At 36.6% G+C, this 21,278-nt stretch overlaps 1 protein-coding gene across 3 annotated transcripts in view; it reads right to left on the minus strand.

Moving 5' to 3' along the window:
* LOC121318909 (teneurin-1-like) overlaps positions 1–20,711 on the minus strand; it is a 158,788-nt gene extending 138,077 nt beyond the window's left edge. For all 3 annotated transcript variants that reach the window (XM_041256105.1, XM_041256106.1, XM_041256104.1), the window contains exon 1: positions 20,458–20,711. The gene's annotated coding sequence lies outside the window, so the exon portion shown is untranslated. The remainder of the gene's footprint in view (positions 1–20,457) is intronic.
* Between the last annotated feature and the right edge of the window lie 567 nt (positions 20,712–21,278).

The following is a 21,278-nucleotide window of genomic DNA, read 5'->3' on the forward strand; positions in this document are numbered from 1 at the left end:
CAACAATGTTAAATTCTGCTTAAACAAAGATTATTTCTGCTCTCCTCAGTGTTGCCTGCAGTAATATCAAATTGAACACACTAAAGCATAAAATCCACACATGTTTATTCCCTGGAGAATACACATAGTACTGAGTATCCATGCAAATCCAAAGCAGGGTTAGCCCCGCTGCTGACAGAGTCATGGGATCTGGAACTTGCTGTCTCAAATCTCAGTAATGCCGAGTTGTCGATCTTGGCTCGGGACCCATAGGGAATATTACATTGGCCATTGCACTTCCACAGGCTAGGGAAGAAAACAGTGACTTATTGGTCAGATGCCAGAAGAGGCCAGGCGGAGACCAGCCCGGGTTTCGGTAGCTTAGTAACGTCGCCGAAAAAAAGGCTTTTGACAATACAGCAAGAACAGACGTCACCAGTTGATCTTAAGTCCACCATTTTAAATTGGGAAGAAAACAGAAGTACAATGATTGACCATTAATACTAATAAATAAAACAGAAAAGCCATTCTTTGCTTATAATCATCAAAACATTTTATAACCTGTTTGTAGTTGTATAAATCAATGCAGTGATTATCTATCTATCTATCTATCTATCTATCTATCTATCTATCTATCTATCTATCTATCTATCTATCTATCTATATATCTATATATATATATATATATATATATATATATATATATATATATATATATTATATCTATATATGCAAGTGTTTGAGTAGACTGAGGAGGTTCTAAGTGACGACACAGTCAGACAGTCTTTCTGCTTATACTGTATGTCTGTTCTGTGATCTGATTGCAACTATAAAGATATCTGTAAAAAGCCTCCTCTTGAAATCTCAGATAAATCAAGTGCAGAAACTTCAGAGGTGGGAGGGGGGTGTTAATGACACAGCTGGGAGCCCTGATGTCACTGTCACTTTGGTGAGGAACAGTTTCTCAGTAGAAAATTACCCTCCTCAAACCTCAAACTATCACTTTATAAATTAAGACTTTACACACACACACAGATAAACTGACAGAATTGGAATGAGGTGGCCTGACCTAAGAGTAAATGTAGACGCCGCTCACATGATACTAATCAGGAACTTGACAGAAAAACAGCAAGTGCCACACAGCCAGAATCTAAATACCGTGCTGTTAAATTTTCTTAGAATTCCATACTGCCAGCCACACCTCGAGTGCTGCGGAAAGGTGATTGTTTATTGTTCAGATTAGACATTCATGTGTTCCATATTTTTGCAGGAGCATTGCAGCTGGTAAGATGGTCCCAAATATTAGATGACAAAATCCAGATGCCTCAATCAAAGAAAAGCGATGTTTAAAATGACCAGCAAACGTAACGCAATAGTTAAAACATAACACACATGTTCTTTAGTAGCATAACAGGGAGAGCGCATCAACACTCTCCATCCACCAGGAGTGAAACCTGTAAAGCACATGTTCACTCGCCTCATTAACGTTTTGACTTATCAAGCCTGCTTTACTTGGAATGTCAAGTCTGTAGCAATGCTATCTGGGTGAAGCAGCTGACAGCCAGCAATCAAACCAGCTCTGATACTGACACATCACCACGGGACGTTAACAAAGGGAGAAATAATTTTGAGGACTTTCCTGAAATTTAATCAGCTCTCGGCGGGATCCTTTCAACAGGTAAGAAGAGATGCAATTAATTGTAAACACTGATACTGTTACAACCATGATTGATGAGGCTGCTTCCACAAGTCAGAACTGTCACAGCTGGCAGAGCCTGCAATCTGTAGCGGTAATAATGAACTTAACAGCAATCAGATCACAGCTCACTGTCGCCAACCCCCTGCCTCATATACACACAGCAAACACATTTACCGCTACACCTCAGAGACCAAGCATTTGAGCAAAGCTGCCACTGTGCATTCACAATGTGATTTGATCCATCTCCCCTCTTTAGGATTCAACCTGTGCCTTGCAGAGCTGAGCGCTGCTGTGCTATTTTAGCACACAGCAGAAGTTTTAAAGGTTAATACATTCTGGCAAAAGGCAAGATGCTCTTGGTGCCTGGTTATGTGCTTGGTCCATAAGAGATTTGGAATATATGTAACCAGCTGGGCCTAGGACACTGTATGGGAATTAAACATAACATTTGCTAAGGATATGTATTTTTAAAGCGCATTTTTCCAGTCACAATGGGCAGAGTTAAGCTTCAGAGGTTTATTCTTTTGCCTTTAGAAAAACAAGTTTTATTGTTTATCTAACCTTGTTCTGAAATGGTATGCTTGTTTTATATAACATACCTGGTCTCTGGTTACATAGGGTATTTCACTTGTAAGTAAAATCCCTACTTAACCAAGACTAATCTTTTTGTTTTAGCTCTTTGGCATTGTGATGGTGTATTTAGATGAATGGCAATAAGTCTTTGGAGTTCTGGAGGATTTAGTGCTGGATTTAAAAAATAAAGGAGCACAGGGAACAATCAATCACATTTGTGAAGAGCCACTACAGTATATCTGTATTCAGTTAGTGGGCTGAGAGATTGTTGACACAGGAGTTTCACATTGCTATTGCATGGGTGTGCTGGGGGTGTGTCATCCTATGTTTGAAAGTATGAATTAATATTGTTGTTGAACAGGGAGGCAATTTTGTAATTTTGTTTTATTGATTTATTGAAGCAATCCAATCTGGGTTATCTCAGAAGGGAGGACCAGCATTCCTAACAGCAGAATTCTGATATCCCATCAAGCAGCACAAATAAATGGTGCATAATGAAGTTTCTGTATTACAGCACATATGAACCGGGCTGTGCTGTGGCTCTAAGTTGGGGGGGGGGGCAAACATGCAACTGCACCTTAGATATGATTTCTTTTTTGTGCATCTCTCACTCAATAAACATTTAAAGTAAACCACACTACCCTTAGAAAGTGATCAAATATTGTGACACTAATAATGTTTAATCATAATTATCTTATTTTCTATCCAATGTATGGTGGTAGGACCAGAAAACACCTTTTTTGCAACACCTTTAGGGTAGAGGTTCATTTAGGGAATTTGAATCCCATCCCAGTTTATTTAGTTTGTGTTCGGGAGAAGGTTCCTGAAGAGGGACCTCCTTTTTAGTGGGAGCAGTGCTGAGCCATTGGATGGCAAACGCTTTTTATTAGCTGTTTTCCCCACTGTGTTTTGTTGCGTGTTTTTGTAATTACATACACATATATGTATTGCTTTCCACACTAAGGCTACCAATGCTGGTGCCCTAGTGGCAGCCACTACCCACTGCAACTGCCTGCATTAATAAAACCAGGACACTTGTGCGGCGTTTTCAACTTCAAACCCTGTGTCTCTCTCTCGTTTCTCAATGGACACCCACAAAGTAACAGAACACCCCTGTTACTGTACTGCACTGGAGCAAGCAGGGCACTGAAAATGAACGGTTTATACATGCACACCTGGGCAATGCAATCAGTTTTAGTACAAGTGGTTCACGGTGGGAAAGCTGCACTTAAGCACAGGTCATGGTGCCAAACACCAAAATAAAATCATTTGCAGCAAACAATTATCCTCATCTTTTTTTTTCCCTCAAAGATTGTGTCACGCCTTTTTGAAACGCACACTTGTGGAATTTCACACATGGGTGTCTCATTATTCCTTTTATACTAAACAGAGCATCCCATGGTTTGCATTGCCCCCCCCCCCCCCCCCCCCCCCCCCCCCCATGCATTCATGTTTTGGAAAGTAACCATAAAAATAAAACTTTTATAAAACATTTTTCCTGCGGATGTTTAAGTTGTGGCAAAAATGAAAAGCTTTTTAGAGAACCTCTGTCTAAATGGAACTGAAATTATAGGAAATCATAGCGAGACATTAGCAAAAAACATCCATTAAGTTATTTTAAGCACTACACCCACAGGAGTTGTGGCTTTGGTAATGTATTTACCTTTTCAGAAATGCTGTTCAGTCCTGTGAGGTGACTGTATTAATTTAATGTGCAATTTAAAATGCAGCTTTTACTTGCAACTTTTTCTTATTATTAAACATTTTCTATTTTGTATTCATATTTCTTCATATTTTTAAAGGTCCCTAATGCATGTCCACTCTTCTGTCAGTCAGTCTGTCTGTCTGTCTGCATTAGGTTCCAATATAATGACTCTTACTTGCCACCTTCAAGAATGACCAGATATACAAATATACATCAATGTGCACAATCAAAATTATTTCCATGAACTTACAAACACCAAAAGCATAGAAATATAGAAATACACAAAAATATAGACAGATAAATAGATAGACAGAGAGATGCCCAGATGTGTAGCTGGGATAGTGGCCAGACAGCCTCAGTAATGCTGCCAAGTGCTCTATTATTCATCTGGCCACCTTCTGAATGGTGGAAGATAAAACTACTTTACACATGAAATAAAACTACTGTATGAGCCACACTGCATGTCTTTGATTCCCTGTGCTGACTGCTAATACAGAGCATTACTGCAGTGTTTTGGATGCAGTCATTTTGCCATAGTACTACAAAATAAACATGCATATATAACTTATTTAAAAAAAAATGCTTAAAAATACAGAAAAGCGCCAGTTACGAATGAGAATTTCTGTGAAGGTGAGTGAATAGAAGAAGGCTTTACCGTAATTACTAATTATGACTTCAAAATCCACAATTAATAAATGCGATTGTCGGATTTCAAGGACATGTCAATGTGAAATTAACAAAGCAATGCATATCCTGGCTGCAGTGAAACATGCATCAATGCCTGTAATAAAGAAGAATTGTTTTTTTCCACAAATGTGACAAACAGTATAGAGCCCATCATATTTATTTGGTAAGCAATAGTAATTTGAACCGTAATTACTGTCATTTAAACTTCACAATCATTTTAATTGCGGTTTAACATTACTGGGTTTTAATCAGGAAGGTTTTAATGTCTGCAACTTAAAATTGCTTTTTCCAAATGAATGCTTGGCTATTTCAAATGATGACAAGGTACAATGTGGGGGAGGGACTGTGACTCAGTACACTGTTAAACAGCCTTTAATGGTTCTTCCATTTAATTTAAATCTTTTAACCACTTTTTTTTTTTTATTTTACTAATGTATTCAAATGTTAGTTTGAATGCAGGTTATGTGAAGCCTGAAGAGAACTGGTTTACTATTATAGGACTCTAGGTTAGAAATGCTCCAGAAAAGATTAACAAAGACAAAGTAAGTTTCCCTGATGCTTGTGCAATTCAGTGCCCAGGCTTAAAAGATTGAATCAAACACATTTACTACACTGTAGTACTCATAAAGCATCGAGAGGTGTGTGGTAAGCAAATCACACCAGTATGCACAGGATTATACATATATTACAGGGAGTTATATTAATAGCCATCTGTGTTTTGTGGGAATACATTGCTTTAAGAATGTGTAACTGCGACTGTTTCACTCCCCCAGCATTATGAAGCCATACACAAATGTTGAAATCCAACACCGCATCCAAAGCTGATAAAGCACACACACACACACACACACACACACACACACACACACATATATATATATATATATATATATATATATATATATATATATAGACCCCACATAGACAGTAACTTGAGAATCGTTTTTTTAAGTAGATTTTTGCCTTTGCCTGTATAATTACTCTGTCAGTAGAAGGCTAGCAAGCAGAGAAACACATAAGAGAGAATGGTTTTTCAAGGTCAGGCCTAATATGGGCAGGAGGAAGCTTGCCAAACACTTTCACGTTCCCACCAAAGCCTTTCAATCCTGACTTTCATGGAGAATGATCTGCTTCACCAGCCTTTCATTTTCACTCACACGCCCTATCCTCTTTGATTCCCGTGTTTGAAACGGTTGAATTCAGCTGGTTCTTGTTTTCGCCAGGGCTGGGGGCTGACTGTACACAAGCTAATGCGACTCAAATTCATGGTATCACTGAAACTATCCCATTGAGACAGCAGTAATATGTGCACACACACACACACACACACACACACACACACACACACACACACACATACATACACACACACACCACAAGAGTGGGTATATCTAGTATGGGATATTATTTTGTTATATAACTCTGTCGGGGCTTGTGATTTCTTAAGACATCCTGCGGTGAATAATAATATATATGAAGATATATAAACATAAACACACACACACACACATATATAATATATATATATATATATATATATATATATATATATATATATATATATATATATATATATATATATATATATATATATATCCCTGTGTAGCAGATTGCCACTGATTGATGTGTTTGGGTTAACACTCTGGGTAAAGTGATGCTGCTGGTGAGCCGGGCGTATTCAGACATCTATCATTGCTTTCCAAATGATTCTGAAATGTATGTTGATTGGCAGACTAACTTCTTAAATCTCAAATATACACATTTAAGGCATTTTTCTCTGTTTTGCACTGCATCGTTCAATGAATACAGAAGCCTCAGTCTTAATCTCCTTTAATAGATGAATAGCATTGGTTATCGTTAGGAAAGTTGCTTTAAAAATTTTTTTTTTTTTAAATGCTGAATAAGTTTTTAACAAAAGTAGCAATTACTGAACTTTGTTTTGTAACACAGTTATCTCACTTGATAACTCTGTCGGGGCTTGTGATTTACTGGGACATCCTCCTGCGGTGAATAAAAACCGTATACCACAAAGTTATATACCATAATATTATATATATTATATATCTATATATAAGTATATCATATCAGTATATATTTACAATAGCGTTTTTTCTTCTTTCAAAAAAAACTTTTTTTTTTTTTTTACATGCAGAATAAGTTTTTAATAAAAGTAGCAATTACTGAACTTTGTTTTTTAACACAGTTGAAACACCCCAACTTTCATAACAATATCCAGTAGCTGAAGGAAATTAATACAGATTAATAATAATGAACAGTGCAATTTTAAAGATCTAAAGATTTTCTTCCGGAGAGAAGCAAGGGCGGTCTTTCAAACCTGACACAATTTTTTAAGCTATAACTGATAAAAGGTTGAATAAATCCTGTGAACTGATGTCTTTATCCCTTATCTATGCTGTGCATGTTTTTGCAATCGTTTCCATTGATGTGTATCTTATTCAAAGAGTCTGCTTTTTTTACATCAAGCTGCTGCTGTATCTGTGAACAAAATAGAAAGCTCTCGTTGGTTCCGATTCCCTGGTATAATAATCCTGCCGAGGGAGGCGCAGGGCATGGCAGTGCCATCAAGGTTATAAAAGGACATCTCTCTGTTAGGTCCAGTTCCTGTTTTCTATTATTCGACAGCCTAACTGCATACAAGTCTTTCTCTACATTGTTGAGATTCACCAGAGAGACAGTTAAACATGCTGCTGATATTTATTCTCAGTGAAGGTTGACATAGTGTTAAGAGGTCATTCTGAATATTAGTAAAACAAACAAACAAAAAAAAAAACCCATCTTACTCTGGAAGATACATGTTTTAAAAGACCCTGAAAGGGCTTGATTCAGGTTCAGTGCTTGTTTAAAATGATAGAGCTTAACTGTTAACAACACATCTTTCCAGCTTTTATTGTGCGATCCTCTCTGATTTCTTAAGGCTCCACAAAGCATAACCCCCAAAGTAATTTCAGATGTATTCATAACATAAAACCCTCAGCCCCCATTCCCCACAGTTTGATGAGAGTTCCAAATGTACCCTTTAACAGCACAGCTACAGCTGTCTGAGCCTTGAAATGTTAATTCTAAAAATGTTGTTTTCTAAACAATTGTTAGGGACCAATAGTTTTTGTTTTAAGGTTTTAAGGCAGACAATACAAAGAATGTTCTCGAAGCCAAGTAAGGGACATTTAAATTCTAATGGAATGGAATTATTGCCATCTGCTAAACTCAAAATTCCTTTCTAAAGAATGTTCGACAATAGAGTCGCGCGCCCCCCTACATTAAAAACAGCATCCACTGGTTCCCACAGTCTATCCCTGCAAATGGTCTGCTAATAAGAACAATTTTGAACAAAGCCATAAGAGACGTGATCAACAGGACATTGTAACTTATAAGAGCACAAACTGAACTTAATATTCTTCGCTGCCTTTCTTTAGATTCTGTAATCACAAGACTGCTTCAGGCAACAAGATTCTGGTCTAAGCACCTCAATCAGTACTGGAGTCTCCAAAGGGCAATTTCATATGTTACAGGATTGTGCCCAATGCTGTTCAGAGGTAAAGATCTAGAATGAAAAGGAAAATGCAACCCTGCAAAAAAAAAAAAAAAAAAAAGATCCAATTTAATTGCAAACGCCCATCTAACCTGATAACCAGTAAGAAATTAGATGGTAGGTACTGTAAGCATGTTAGGCTTGAAGGCCTCATCCATCTCCTTTGGAAAACATGGCAAGTGGAGGCGTTCCAGCCTTCCTCCTTGAAAGGAGGCATTTTCATTAAAAAGGGTGCCTGAGTTTTTTGTTTGACCTCAGCAGTTAAGCCAAGATAGAACCCTGCTAACATCTCAGGATTGGTTATCGATTGTTTTCTCACTTTATTTAGAAAAAATGCTCTTTTGTGAATGTTTTAATCATGAGTAATAGAAGCTGAGAAGAGTGCGAACATATTTAATGGCGATGATTAGGAGGCACTTAATAAGAACTTCAAATGGAAGCCTTACCAACACTCCAAATTTTCATAGAAGACTTGATTTGCAATTCGCAGATTTAAAAAAAAAAGGTATTTTCAGAATTGTTCTTAGGAGAAGGTGATTGCACTTAAGTAACAGTAATGGGTTTGATCACTCTACAAAGCCTCAACTCATAAATGATGTATAAAGAAAGTTTTTTCAAACATGGCATTTGCTTTAATATACACAGTACTCAGTATCTACTAGTGACTAGTTTGTGAATGACTATCCTGCATGCTAAATTTTAGGTAGGATGTCTATTGACAGGTTCAACTTCAGAATAAAACACTGACTGCTACAAGTATTAAGTTTAGAAAGAAAGGTTAACATGACAAACCTTTACAAGGCAACTCGGAATCACTTTGTCTTACATTAGACACCTGAACCTCTCTTCACACACCTGTGCATTCCTTGCAGTATCCTCCAGAAAATTGGTAGTCCTGCCAGACACTTTGAGTATCACATTCAGGCATCTTCTCCAGGACTTGCATTTCACCCTTCTTTTTTGCCTTGTTACATCAATCAGCAGCCCTGAGACGGACTTCTATATATATATATATATATATATATATATATATATATATATATATATATATATATATATATATATATGTAGATAGATAGATAGATAGAATAGTTCTAAGCAAAATATCATTTTTTTATACTACCTATTGTCTACAACAGACTCAGATTTGCTCTTTGACAAGGCATTCTCTTAACTGCGATATACCTGCATAGCCTACCTCTTCTTCTCAATATTATTTATTTTACCTTGCTCACAGATACAATTCCCTCCCTCACAGTAATTAGTATAGATTATCACAGTTAAACTAACAGCAGGCTGGCTAATTCCATTAACATCAGAGCAACAGGTGAATTAATGGAGCCATACGATTCTGCTCAGCCCCACGTTAAAAGAAGGGATGGCAGTTTGATTTGAACAGTTACATTGTGTGTCAGTGGCATGGTAAATTAGAGGTGTAGTCGTACTGTGCTCCACAAGAGTCAAGACCCAGCTGCAATCAGTCTCCCCTACAGTCAGAGGAACTCAAAGGCGGATATTTCTTGTTTGTTGGTAGCAAAGCCTGCAACAGATGATCAATCCAGCAAGAATGTAAAAGACGATCTGCACGTTCCTTATTTATTATAATTAATGTACAGCAGTTATACTACCAGTGGTTACTTTTCTTGTTCAGGACTAATGCATTATGCACTAATCAAAGCCCTGCATTTTTTTCACTTGTTCATACATGAAGGGGGGGGGGTTGGTTGTGAAAACACAGTGCTGAATACAGTATGCCCTTAAGTTCAAACAAATGCAGTATGCAAGTCCAAACGACAGGACAGCGCTGCAGTTAATTTAGTCTGAAGATTGTACAGATCTAGAGAAGCCATGTGCATATGCTGAAGAAGTTGTCAGGCATTGTTTTTCTGTGTGATGTGGTGTCTGGAATAGAAAAGCATGTTCTAAAAAACAAGGAGGAAGTGTTTAAGGGAACTGCGATCATTCAGACCTCAACCAAGTTGCTCTTGAAAGTTACGAGTCACTTTTTAATGTGAATGTGAGCAAATACCTGTCTTAAAAAGGGGTTTAAACACTAACAAAACATGTGAGCCGGTTTGCTGCTTTCCTTTCGACTCAGAGTTCCATTTTCTTGAAACAAAAAGTCTATAATTTTCTTTTAGAAAGTACAGAAAATTAAAAAAAAAACAGCTGGAACACTAATCTAAACATAAGCTGCAATCATGACTGAATAACGCCTGTGTGGCCTCATGTTCCTCGTGAATTGAATGCAAAAATAGGATAGTTATTTGTTTTTTTAAATAATTTATTTTGCCTAAACCTTGATACTAATGAAACACATTTTTGTCCTTAGAATTTGAGGAAGTTTTATTTAAACATGAAGATGTTTTTACTTGTTGTTGCCTCGTTCAGTGGAATTATCTTTCAATTCTGTCTCAATACCCAGGGCAGTTATGGATTATTTTATAGGAGTTTATCGTAGAATGAGCGATACTTTCCCTTATGCTTTACTGGGTCTTTGCCAACAAGAACAATGTTTTTAATTATATGTTGCATTAAATATAAATACAAACATCCACTATCATTTGCATGTTTAATTGGATGTGCAAACAAAGTTATTGATCGTTTACAATACATTTAAGCATGTACGCTTTTTTAAAAGGCAGAGAATTTTTGTAACTGTGAATTGTTTGCTAGTTTGCTTTCAGCTTGCGTATTATTTACACTGCAGTGCTCTATAACCTGCACTATTAATATTAATAACCACACATTCTCATTTATCTTTATTACCAGGACACATCTTCATAAATCTTCAATTAGAACCGGGCGCTTTGCATGCATGCTAAAACGACAGATCAAAGACATTTTTATCAGAGATAGCAAGGTGGTTATATGGAATTCTCTTATGATGGAATGCAACACAAACAATATATATCTGTTTATTCTACCTGTTCCAAAGCATAGTTATTCAAATTGTACAGTGCTAGCAGGATACCGGACAGTGTGAGTGAAATGCAAAAAACGGCTAGGTGTAAACATTGCTTAACTGCTGTGGTAATGTACTTGTGCAATTGATTTAAAGGAGAGTCTGAAAGGATCAAAACTCCCAGGAATATAATTCCACTTAAAAACCCCACAACTGTCAAATTATATATGTCTTTAAAAATTCTGGCATATGATTGGTTAAAACCTCATCACACGACCAAAAATAAACCCAACTTGCCCCTGTGACGCTACTTAGGTTCAATAGCTTTTTTAACAAACTCCCTCAAATTATGTCATCACGCTGAGCGTCCTTTCTCTCTTCACACAACAGAGCATCTGGACCTCCGGGACAACAATTTTGTGATGTAACAGAAAATGAATTACACAATATACTAAAAATCAAAGATGCTGCAAACACTAACATCATCATGAAAACTATGCTTTTGGTGCTTTCTGACTTCCTACAATTCAAGTAAAGTCAACTCAACGATGTAAAGAAATACGATGTTCACAAACTCAGCGGACTCCTGCGAGAATTCAATGCTGCAGATAACCACTACTTCCTCCACTGGTTACATATAACAGATATGGACTCATAGTGTGAAACTAAAAGTCCCTCATGAAGAACTATAGTTAACTCCAGCAGACAATGCCTACTGTTCTTCACTTGGGGGCCAGCCCATATTTACTATATTTGTAGATTGCTAGAATAGTAGTTATTTCCAGAACTGATCCTCAATTTAAAGAGAAATATTTACTTTCTCCAGGGATCTACTTCAAATTAGACGGCATAAAATAGTTTCTGAAATTTTTACACTACCTCAGGGAAAGTCCTAAAATGAGCCATGAATCTAGGCTAGTCAGCACAGGGATAGTCATTATTGTGTCTTTGCCTGTAATCCATGAGATAAGTGAGACATGCGAACAACTGCATCAACTGTGCAACTCCCATCATAACTTAATAAAAAAACACACTGGGGGAGAAAACAACTACTTCAGCTCAGCGTGCTTGAGTAATCACTCAGCAAGTGCATCTGCTAAACCAAAATGAGATATTTTCTTTCCAGGGATTCTTATTTATATAAAAATGAGATGATCGGTTTTTGAATCAAGTGTTAACAGTACGTTGATACATATGTCTTACCGGGGGTGAAATTCTCAACAAAAGAAGTGCAGGCACCCATACCATGTGAAGAGGCTGCTTTCCAATGGAAGGTGAACAGATGGTATGCATGTGCGTTGGATGAAAAGCAGGTAAAACAATAAGTCCCAGTACTGAGAACCGATGAGCACCAGCAGAATCCCCCCCGTCCCCGAATTAATTTCTCCTGCTATCATTCCAATATACTGTCTAATGCATAACAATCAGTTCACGGCAAATTTTAATTATTTATATGGGTATTGCCTGCTGCAAGGTGAAACAATTGTATTAGCTGTCACTCCTCATCACTGTCTAGGCTAGGGGCATGATATTGTGCAAAATCATTCCGCTACTTCAGATGGCGCCATTCTGAAGTTCAGTGTCAAGGGGAGATGACACTCACTGTTCAATCCTCTCAGTATCAGCTATGACATTCAACTTCCACGCTGCCCTTCTAACTTCACCACTCCCTCATCAGTACATCACAGATCCTCTCCGTCTGCCAACTGTTTATTAACACTGGCACTGTTAGAAATACAGTTATGTGAAAGCATTAGAAGTGTATAGTTATTGCTGTGATAAGCTGTTTCTTCAACTCTCATCACAACCTGACACCTCCTGTCACGTGTTCATTGGCCTAAGGAGGCTGTGGTCTAAGGATTCTGTGTTCCCCATTGCTATAATGCTGGTGGTTACTCTGCTTTGACCAACCGTACGGCTACTCCAGGAAGCTAGTGTAAATCACTGTTTAGGAACCCCCTACTGTTCTGTTAATTTATTTTTAAAAACACAAACAAGCATAGTTCTCTTTTGCAACAGACAAACATCACTGCACATCGTGACTGCAAGAAAGATTTTAATAGGTCATCAAAATGTATTTCCCAGAAAATATACTGTCACGGAGAGATTAAAAGAAGTATGTTCACTGCTTTCACTGTTAACTGTGCACATTGGCTGCCATTCTGCTGTAAATGAATCCTGTCAGAAGAGCTTAAGCATGTATTTAATTGAAGATGGGTTTACTTGTTGGGTTTAATTCCCAGTAGGGTCTTCTGGCTGGAAACACAAACTAAATAGAGAGATACTTCTTTGTGAGACTTGAAGATGCTGTAAAATGCATACTTTGCCACATTCTTTAATCTTTTTTTTTTTTTTTTAATTATCCAACACCACTCCTTCGAAGAAGTCCTAAGGCTCACAGTGGCAGTTTCATGAAGCCGCTGGCAGTTTATGTATTCAGTACATCAGTCAGATGCAGGAATCGGTGAACAACATCGACACAAAATATTCAACTGGCACAGGCAGCAAGCTGAGATTAAAGAACTCACTTTCCTTTGTCCAGATTAAAAAAAAAAATAATAAAAAAAATAAAACAAAAACCTGAATGTTTATTAGCTACACTTATGCATATTTAGATTGGTGCTGTTATTGTATGCATAAGCAACAAAACCATTTTCACAGCAATCTAGATACTTGTCCAATAAATAATTTATATATAATGTATAAAAAATAAAAATAGACTATGTTTAGAGACTCATTCTAATGCACAATTGGCTTCTCCTAAACTGTTCTACTAAAACAATATACAGTATGGTCTTTCCATACAATATACAGTATGGTCTTTCCATTGAAGTTTGAGCTTTTTTCTTACAATGTGTCGGTCTCTGGTCCATTGGTTTTTATTGTACTTCTCTATCGATGGCTGTTCTTGTTTATAAGCATTATGCTTAACACAATGGTTTTGAAGTCCCAGCCCATCAATTCATCATTCGCAAACATTTTTCTGACACCACTCCTGAACTGAAGGGAAAAAAAGACGAGGTTACAGTTCAACAGACAAGAACAGAAATCCCAGGGCACATCTTCTCACTATGCAGAGCAGTTCACTTACGAGACTCCTTCACACAGCTTTCAACAATGGCAGGACCATGAATATCAAAGCATTCAACGCAACTTGAAAGGTATTAACCTCTTACACCCTTTTCAATAGTATTTAAACCAACATGACAGCGCTGAAGGAGCTGGGTAATTGAAAACCTGGCTGAACGACTGACAACTAATTAAGACAGAATTTCTTTTTTTTTAAATAAACTACACAACCATTTATATAATCAGATGCATACTGAATGCACTGTATCACGATGGAAAGTCAGAAAAGCTCCATTAAATAAGGAACAAGGTATAAGGTAGGACTTGCTCAAGTAGAGCAATGTGTCAGTGTAATAATATAACAATGAAATGGTAAAACGTAAGCAAACAAACATTCTGGAGACAAAAGTTAAGAAGACAAGTGTGTTGGCTAACGTCATGTATACATGCTTCACATACAGCGTGCATCAGTTTTGGCTCTCACTATTTCTCTGAAACGTCTCCGAATCCCATTGCCATGTTTTAATCAGGACTATCAATATTCAGAAGCTTGAGTCTGAATTACACGTGGTTCACTGAGCACCTGAAATTAAAGAGCGAAGAAGGAGCAATGCAGATTCTGTGCGGTGCCCGTGTGCAGTATTTCTGTGTGATTTATTGAGTCAGTGTACTGTAAAGGACACAGACGTGAGTTACAGTATGATACTAATATCCTCTTTATGGAGGGAATAACTCAGTCAGTATTCTCCTGTCAAGAAAGCATATATTACCATTTAACCTATATGGCTCTCAGTTTCCAGCCACTGCAACCCAATCTGCACGTCACTTGTGTTCCAGCAATGTTATTCTTGTGTCTTAATAAATGGTGAACTATGTAATTACATTTTATGTAGAGAATGTGCTGTGTGTGTGTTTATTTATTTAAAGTTGGTTTAAACAAGTGATAACCACATCTTTAATAACCATCCCTAATATGTAGCAATGTAACAATAACAGATTTAACACTCTTGATGTTATACTGTATATCTAAATCTATCTATCTATCTATCTATCTATCTATCTATCTATCTATCTATATATATATATATATATATATATATATTATATATATATATACATACATACATACACACAGTATCTATAATTTCAAATACAACAATTCTTGTCGGTAACTAATTGTGTCACATGGTCTCCATTAGTGCAATGGAAGTTATTTGGTATTGAGGAAAATTAGCAGCTTTTAATCAGCCTTTTTTAAATGTATTTTTCTACTTTAGATTTGCGAGAAACCAAAAAAATGTTGAGCTCAAGAAGAGACAGGCCAGAAATAATGTTGCTAGTTCAAATACAAGGTAAGAAAATGGATTTCAAAGGTTCGGTCATCACTCCTCTCAAACTCAAAGATGTCCTTGGGTTATGCCGATCATTAAAGGTGTGTGGGACAGTCAGCTGTACAAGATGAACATGTAAAGTGGAAGGAGCACCTCTTACACTGAGTACTAGATTTGTATCTATTAACTCACTAGACCGGAGCGTCAGCTACGTGGAGTGTATGTGGGTATGACTCAAGGTGGCCAGTCTTTCTGCCCCCAGAGGGAGACACAGTGCAGATGAGAAAAGGCACAGTTCCACGGTCAGCAAGACGACCCGGTAGGGGATGCTTTTCGTAAACTCAAAAAAAAGTCCTTTCGTATCAATATATTTATATATATATATATATATATATATATATATATATATATATATATATATATATATGAATGTATTTGCTCTAAAAGGTTATATAGTTTAAACAGCAAATCAAGTGTATAGGGTCTGCACAGTAATATTAAAACAGATTCCTTTATATTTTCCACCATTCACAATTATGCTATTGGTGAACCGATAAGATAAAATCAATTCATAAAAATTCAACAAGCTAAATTTCAAAAAATATATTTTTTATCTCAGTCTCTTATTCCAGTTACTGACATGTTCTAACATTCCTGCTGAAATTCTAATGAAAAGTTAAATGTCTCATTGAATAAACACAGATAAGTGCTATATTAAACAACACTCTGTATCACTTTCTGATCAATAAATATTGAAGATAAAAAGCAATAACAAACTCCACGAGTGTGTTGTGCTTGGATTACAACAAGCTCCAAAGATGGCATCCATTAAAATAGATTCCACTGTGGGAAAATATCGAGATTTATTTTTGATTATTATGGCTATCCTAGAATTCAATTGTATTCATAGTGCTGCTTTCTTCATAGCACCTTTCAGAAAGTACTAAATAACTTAAAGTATAACTGTGTGCAAATATTGAATGCAAAAATGCACAAAACAAATGAAGAAACATTAATTTACCTCTCACAGTTATATGTTTGGTTTGTTATTTGCTACTTAAAAAAAAAAAAAAAAAACGCTAGACAGACATGATAGGGCTATTGCATGGGCTAAATATGTATATCTCCAAAATCTTTACTTTTCTTGAAATACATGAGCATCATCTCAATGGTATCCAGAAATAGCACACAGGTGTTAATTACAATTAAAACTTTCTGTTAAACAATTTAGAACGGGCTTGAAACAAAGAGGAGGACTGGGCTTGTTAATAAATTATCAGAGAAAAGACTTGAAAAAACTGACAAGCGGGGGATTTTTTAAAAGGAAACCTTTACCTTTAATCTTGAGCCTTTTATGTTTGTGTCTATGAATACTGCAAATTAGAGCCTGTATGCATTTCCAGCCTTCTCCTTGTTAGCATTGCTATCCAGAAGCTATAGTACTTAGGATATGAAGAGGCGTGCAAGATGAAGAACGCACCTGATCCCAGTGCCCAATCAGAGCCTCTAAAGTCCTTATTCTAAGAATAGCTGTTTGCTGCAACAAGCAATATTCTTGTTGATCACAATGCTTTGGAAGTTTTTCAGTCAGTTTTTTTTCTGCAATACAAATATGGAATCCCTCCTCAATAAATAACCCAAACATGGATCAGCAAAATAAACCAAAAACTGTGACACATATAGGAATAAGAATGGTCTTGTCTTTGGCTGCTCATGAAAAGGCTTCTTGTTTTTAAATGTAGTTTTCAAAAATATGCATAACAAGACTCATCAGAACCTGAGGTCACAGAAGAGTGTGCACAGATACCAGGAACTCCACCAATCAGCAAGGAGCTTCCTCTAGCGTTAGGATTCTACAAACCCATTCTAGAAAACGGGACACAGACAGTCACACACTGGCACACTGAAGCCTTAAACAGCGAGGCAAAGGAATTGATTATGATGCCGCAGTCAAACCTTAGCCGAGGAACAACCAAAGCATGAAATGTATTCTTCAGAATTCAGTAACAGTTAATCAATAGGCAAATTATTAAAATGCATGTTTTTAAAAATTATCGACAAGAGGCTTTGGAATAATTTAGAAATGTTAAGCCACTTTTTTTTTCTCTCGCTATATTTATACGGATGCAATAAAGTTCTCAGCTACAATTATGCTCACCTTACAGCAAATGATATTTGCACGTTGCAGATGAACACAGAGGATAATGTAGATTCAGAGCTTTAATCTTACAGCACTGAATGCAAGAAGCTGCTCATTTGTGTAAACCACTTTGTTTAATGCACAAAGCTGTTTCACCATACCTGTTAAAGGATGGCCTCCAATTAACATCAATTGAATAAATTCCCATCTTTACAACTTAATGAAAACAACTCAAAAACACACAATCAGTTTTCTTCATGTGTTCAGACCATTTCTCAAACCAATGTGTTGAATTTACATGTGAATAAATCCATACTTGCCCTACATTGTTTATGGGATCAATTTGTTTACATAAAGTCTTTTATACCGGTACTGCTTCAATCAAAGTCTCTAGTTTTGACTATGGATTGTATGTCTTGGCAAAGCTGATAGAAACGTTTGAATTAAAAAAGGAAAAATCTCTGATAGAGTCATGCATGAAATTACAAACTATAGATAAAAATTACAAGCCAGTTAAAATCAGCAATACAAGAATCTGTTTTAAAGCTAATTAACTTTATGTATATTCATTTTTATACAAATAAGTACGTTTTAATACATTATGCTTTCTGTCTCAAAATAACAGCAACATAGTCAGTAGGGCATCTTAAAAAGACTGATCATAAAATGAAAACTAAAATCATTTTCTTTTAATTCAAATATTCTGCACTGCGCATAAGTCTAGTTAGCTCTCTTACGGCAAAGTGTACAAACTCAAGTGGCTATTCATTTTGAGCTACAGGAGAACGCTGTATGAAATGCTTCACTGTTCCCTGCTCCTAACCTTGTAGACTATGTGTAGGAAAAGGGGCAGAATAGTCTGTGTAAAAGAGCTTACTAACACTAATTTAGCTTGAAGCAAAGTAAAATTGTCGTCGGATGAAACATGTAATTACCTCCACTGCCACGGTGACATGCCAGTAAAGAAATCTGCATTTTCTGCATCTTAACTCAATATTATCACCAAGATTATAATGTACATTTGCTGTCATTTTCCTTCAATTTGGCTTCAACAGGCGTATTCGGATATCAGCTTCAAGCAGGCTCCTGTGTGTGTGACCAGAGATTGAAGTATTCCAGATGGAACTGTGGAATATTGTGACAGCAAGGAAACGATTCCGGCTGCAGTTATTTACAATCATGAAGGATTAAGATTTAGAAAGGTTGGGAAACTATATTCTTCAACACTGTAAAGGAATGTGCATTTCAGGAATGTTGTGTTCATCCTCACAGAAAACAACATAATGTACTTACTTCTCTAAAACTCATACGAGCCTAAAATGCCAAATTTCTATGTACGCGGTATGAAACAAATCAGGAAACATCAACTACGCAGAGATACCTCAAATTTCAAGGGCATGAACAGTTTACACTCACATATTAGTTAATTTCTGATCCCATGTGCATAAACACATCACTGAAATAATCAGATAATACAAGATTATTATTATTATTATTATTATTATTATTATTATTATAGTATTATTATTATTATTATTATTATTATTATTATTATTATTATCTGGTTGTTTTACACATTATTTCATTTCCAATACATCCCCACACCCTACTTACACACTTTGTATTTTTACTGTGATCTTTACTGTAAACTCGCGATTCAGAAACACACATAGCTACAGTAAACTCGTACTCTAAAACGTTAGGATACAGCATACAGGAAAAATGACATCTCCTATCCCGTTTGGCGGAAAGAGCGATAAGACGAGGTTTTACGCATGAAACGTGCTGATAAATAAATTCCAGATGGTATTTGAGAGCTGCCACAGTGTGAATCAGCCTCGCTGACAGGGCATCATCACCCAAGGGTGGACTCGTTCCACTGTGGAACAGCTCTAAGCAACATACAGGCACAGCGCATTATTCATTTTACACGCTGCAATAATATTAAATGCGACCGCTTATGTAAGTGGAGTCGTTTTTCTCGTTTTATTGCATTGTATTGTATTTATTTATTTAGCTTACAGGTGCGTGATTTGTGTAATAAATCTACCCGCTGCTGTGTCTCAGAAGCTTCAACTCTATTTATGCAACAATATGATAACCCGCTTTACACACCTGTGTTGAAGCTGAAGACCGTGGTGTGCAATCCGCTCGTGTCTTGGCAGTAGAGGTACTTCAGCTGATTGATTCGCATGGATTATGGACACACTAAAACATGTTATGTTAAATTTGTAATTAATGACACACATCAATCAATACGCAGGTAAAGTTTAAACCAATTACTGTACAGAATGTGGCAAACCTCCAGCTACCTGCTTGCTTCCTAGTGTGACTCGGTTTGTAGAATGATTGCTGAGAAACGATGTCTCCTCTGCACCCTACTGCATGCATGTATAATATAACTTAGTCACTGTCCCATTGAACACCACACTACAATGTGGAGAGGGAAACCCTGCTTAACACAACCTGTACACAGAAGGCTCATCGGCAGCGCAGATCCGTCTTTCCTATGGAGAGCCCAAGGATGAAAAAAAAAAAAACTGCGCTGATTTTATTAGAATACTATAACTCAAATAACCTTTCAAATAACGTATCCTTATGATGACAACCGCAGACCAAAGCCATGCGTCTTAAAAATATGAACACAACAGTCTATTTGCGAAATCCAGAGGTGCGTTAATATAGCATAATATATACTAGCATACTAATGATTATATTAGAGTTTTGTATGTATTATACATAATAAACTATGCATAATATTATCAATACAAAACCAGCACCAAACACATCTCACTGTAATATGAAACAGCTGGCATTACCTTTGCGAAGTGTTGACATAGCAGGGGGTTAGTCCCATTCCATCTCTCACAGCATGGTTGAAATAAAAATAAAAAAAAAAAAACAGTTAAATCCCGCTTATCTTGATATATCCTGATTTATATTTTAAATCACTTGATTATGTCAAGCCCTGCGTTTGTCTTAGTCTCCTATACAAAGCACTGGTCGGCAGACACGCACTTGCATTCAAGTCTTTTCGCTTCTTCCTGGGAACACTGACATGCTGGAGCTGCAATTCTCCCCAATTTCTGCTGAAGCCTTTTGCTCTGGCTCACACACACTAGCCCAGCATCAGCGGAACGTACCATATGCGTTTGCGGAAAAGGGTGTGTGGCAGAACTGTGCTTCAGAGATGCAGAAATGACTATATATATATATATATATATATATATATATATATATATATTATATATATATATATATATATATATATATAAAAATTGAACGAAAGAATGCGTACGGTCTTTGCAACTATGAAGGAAAACGAAGATAGATTCAGATTCAGCCAAGGATGCAAGGCAAAGATTAGATTTGATGAAATGCAGTGCATTATAAAGCATTATGTCATATCAACACAGCTATTATGAGCTTGTATTTCTTTTGGCATGTACTATACTATGCAAATTGAATCGCTTATACAATATCTACCTCAGTGTTCAGTTGTTTTTTTTTGCCTATCTTATCCAAGAATCCATACAAAACGGAATAACTTTGTGGGAAATTAAGAACAGAGCGTTCTATCCCAGCTTCAAGAACAACACACAATACATGTTTTATTAACAGTTAATCATTTCATTCAATA

Source organism: Polyodon spathula, chromosome 7 (assembly GCF_017654505.1).
Source record: "Polyodon spathula isolate WHYD16114869_AA chromosome 7, ASM1765450v1, whole genome shotgun sequence".
Classification (NCBI taxonomy): domain Eukaryota; kingdom Metazoa; phylum Chordata; class Actinopteri; order Acipenseriformes; family Polyodontidae; genus Polyodon; species Polyodon spathula.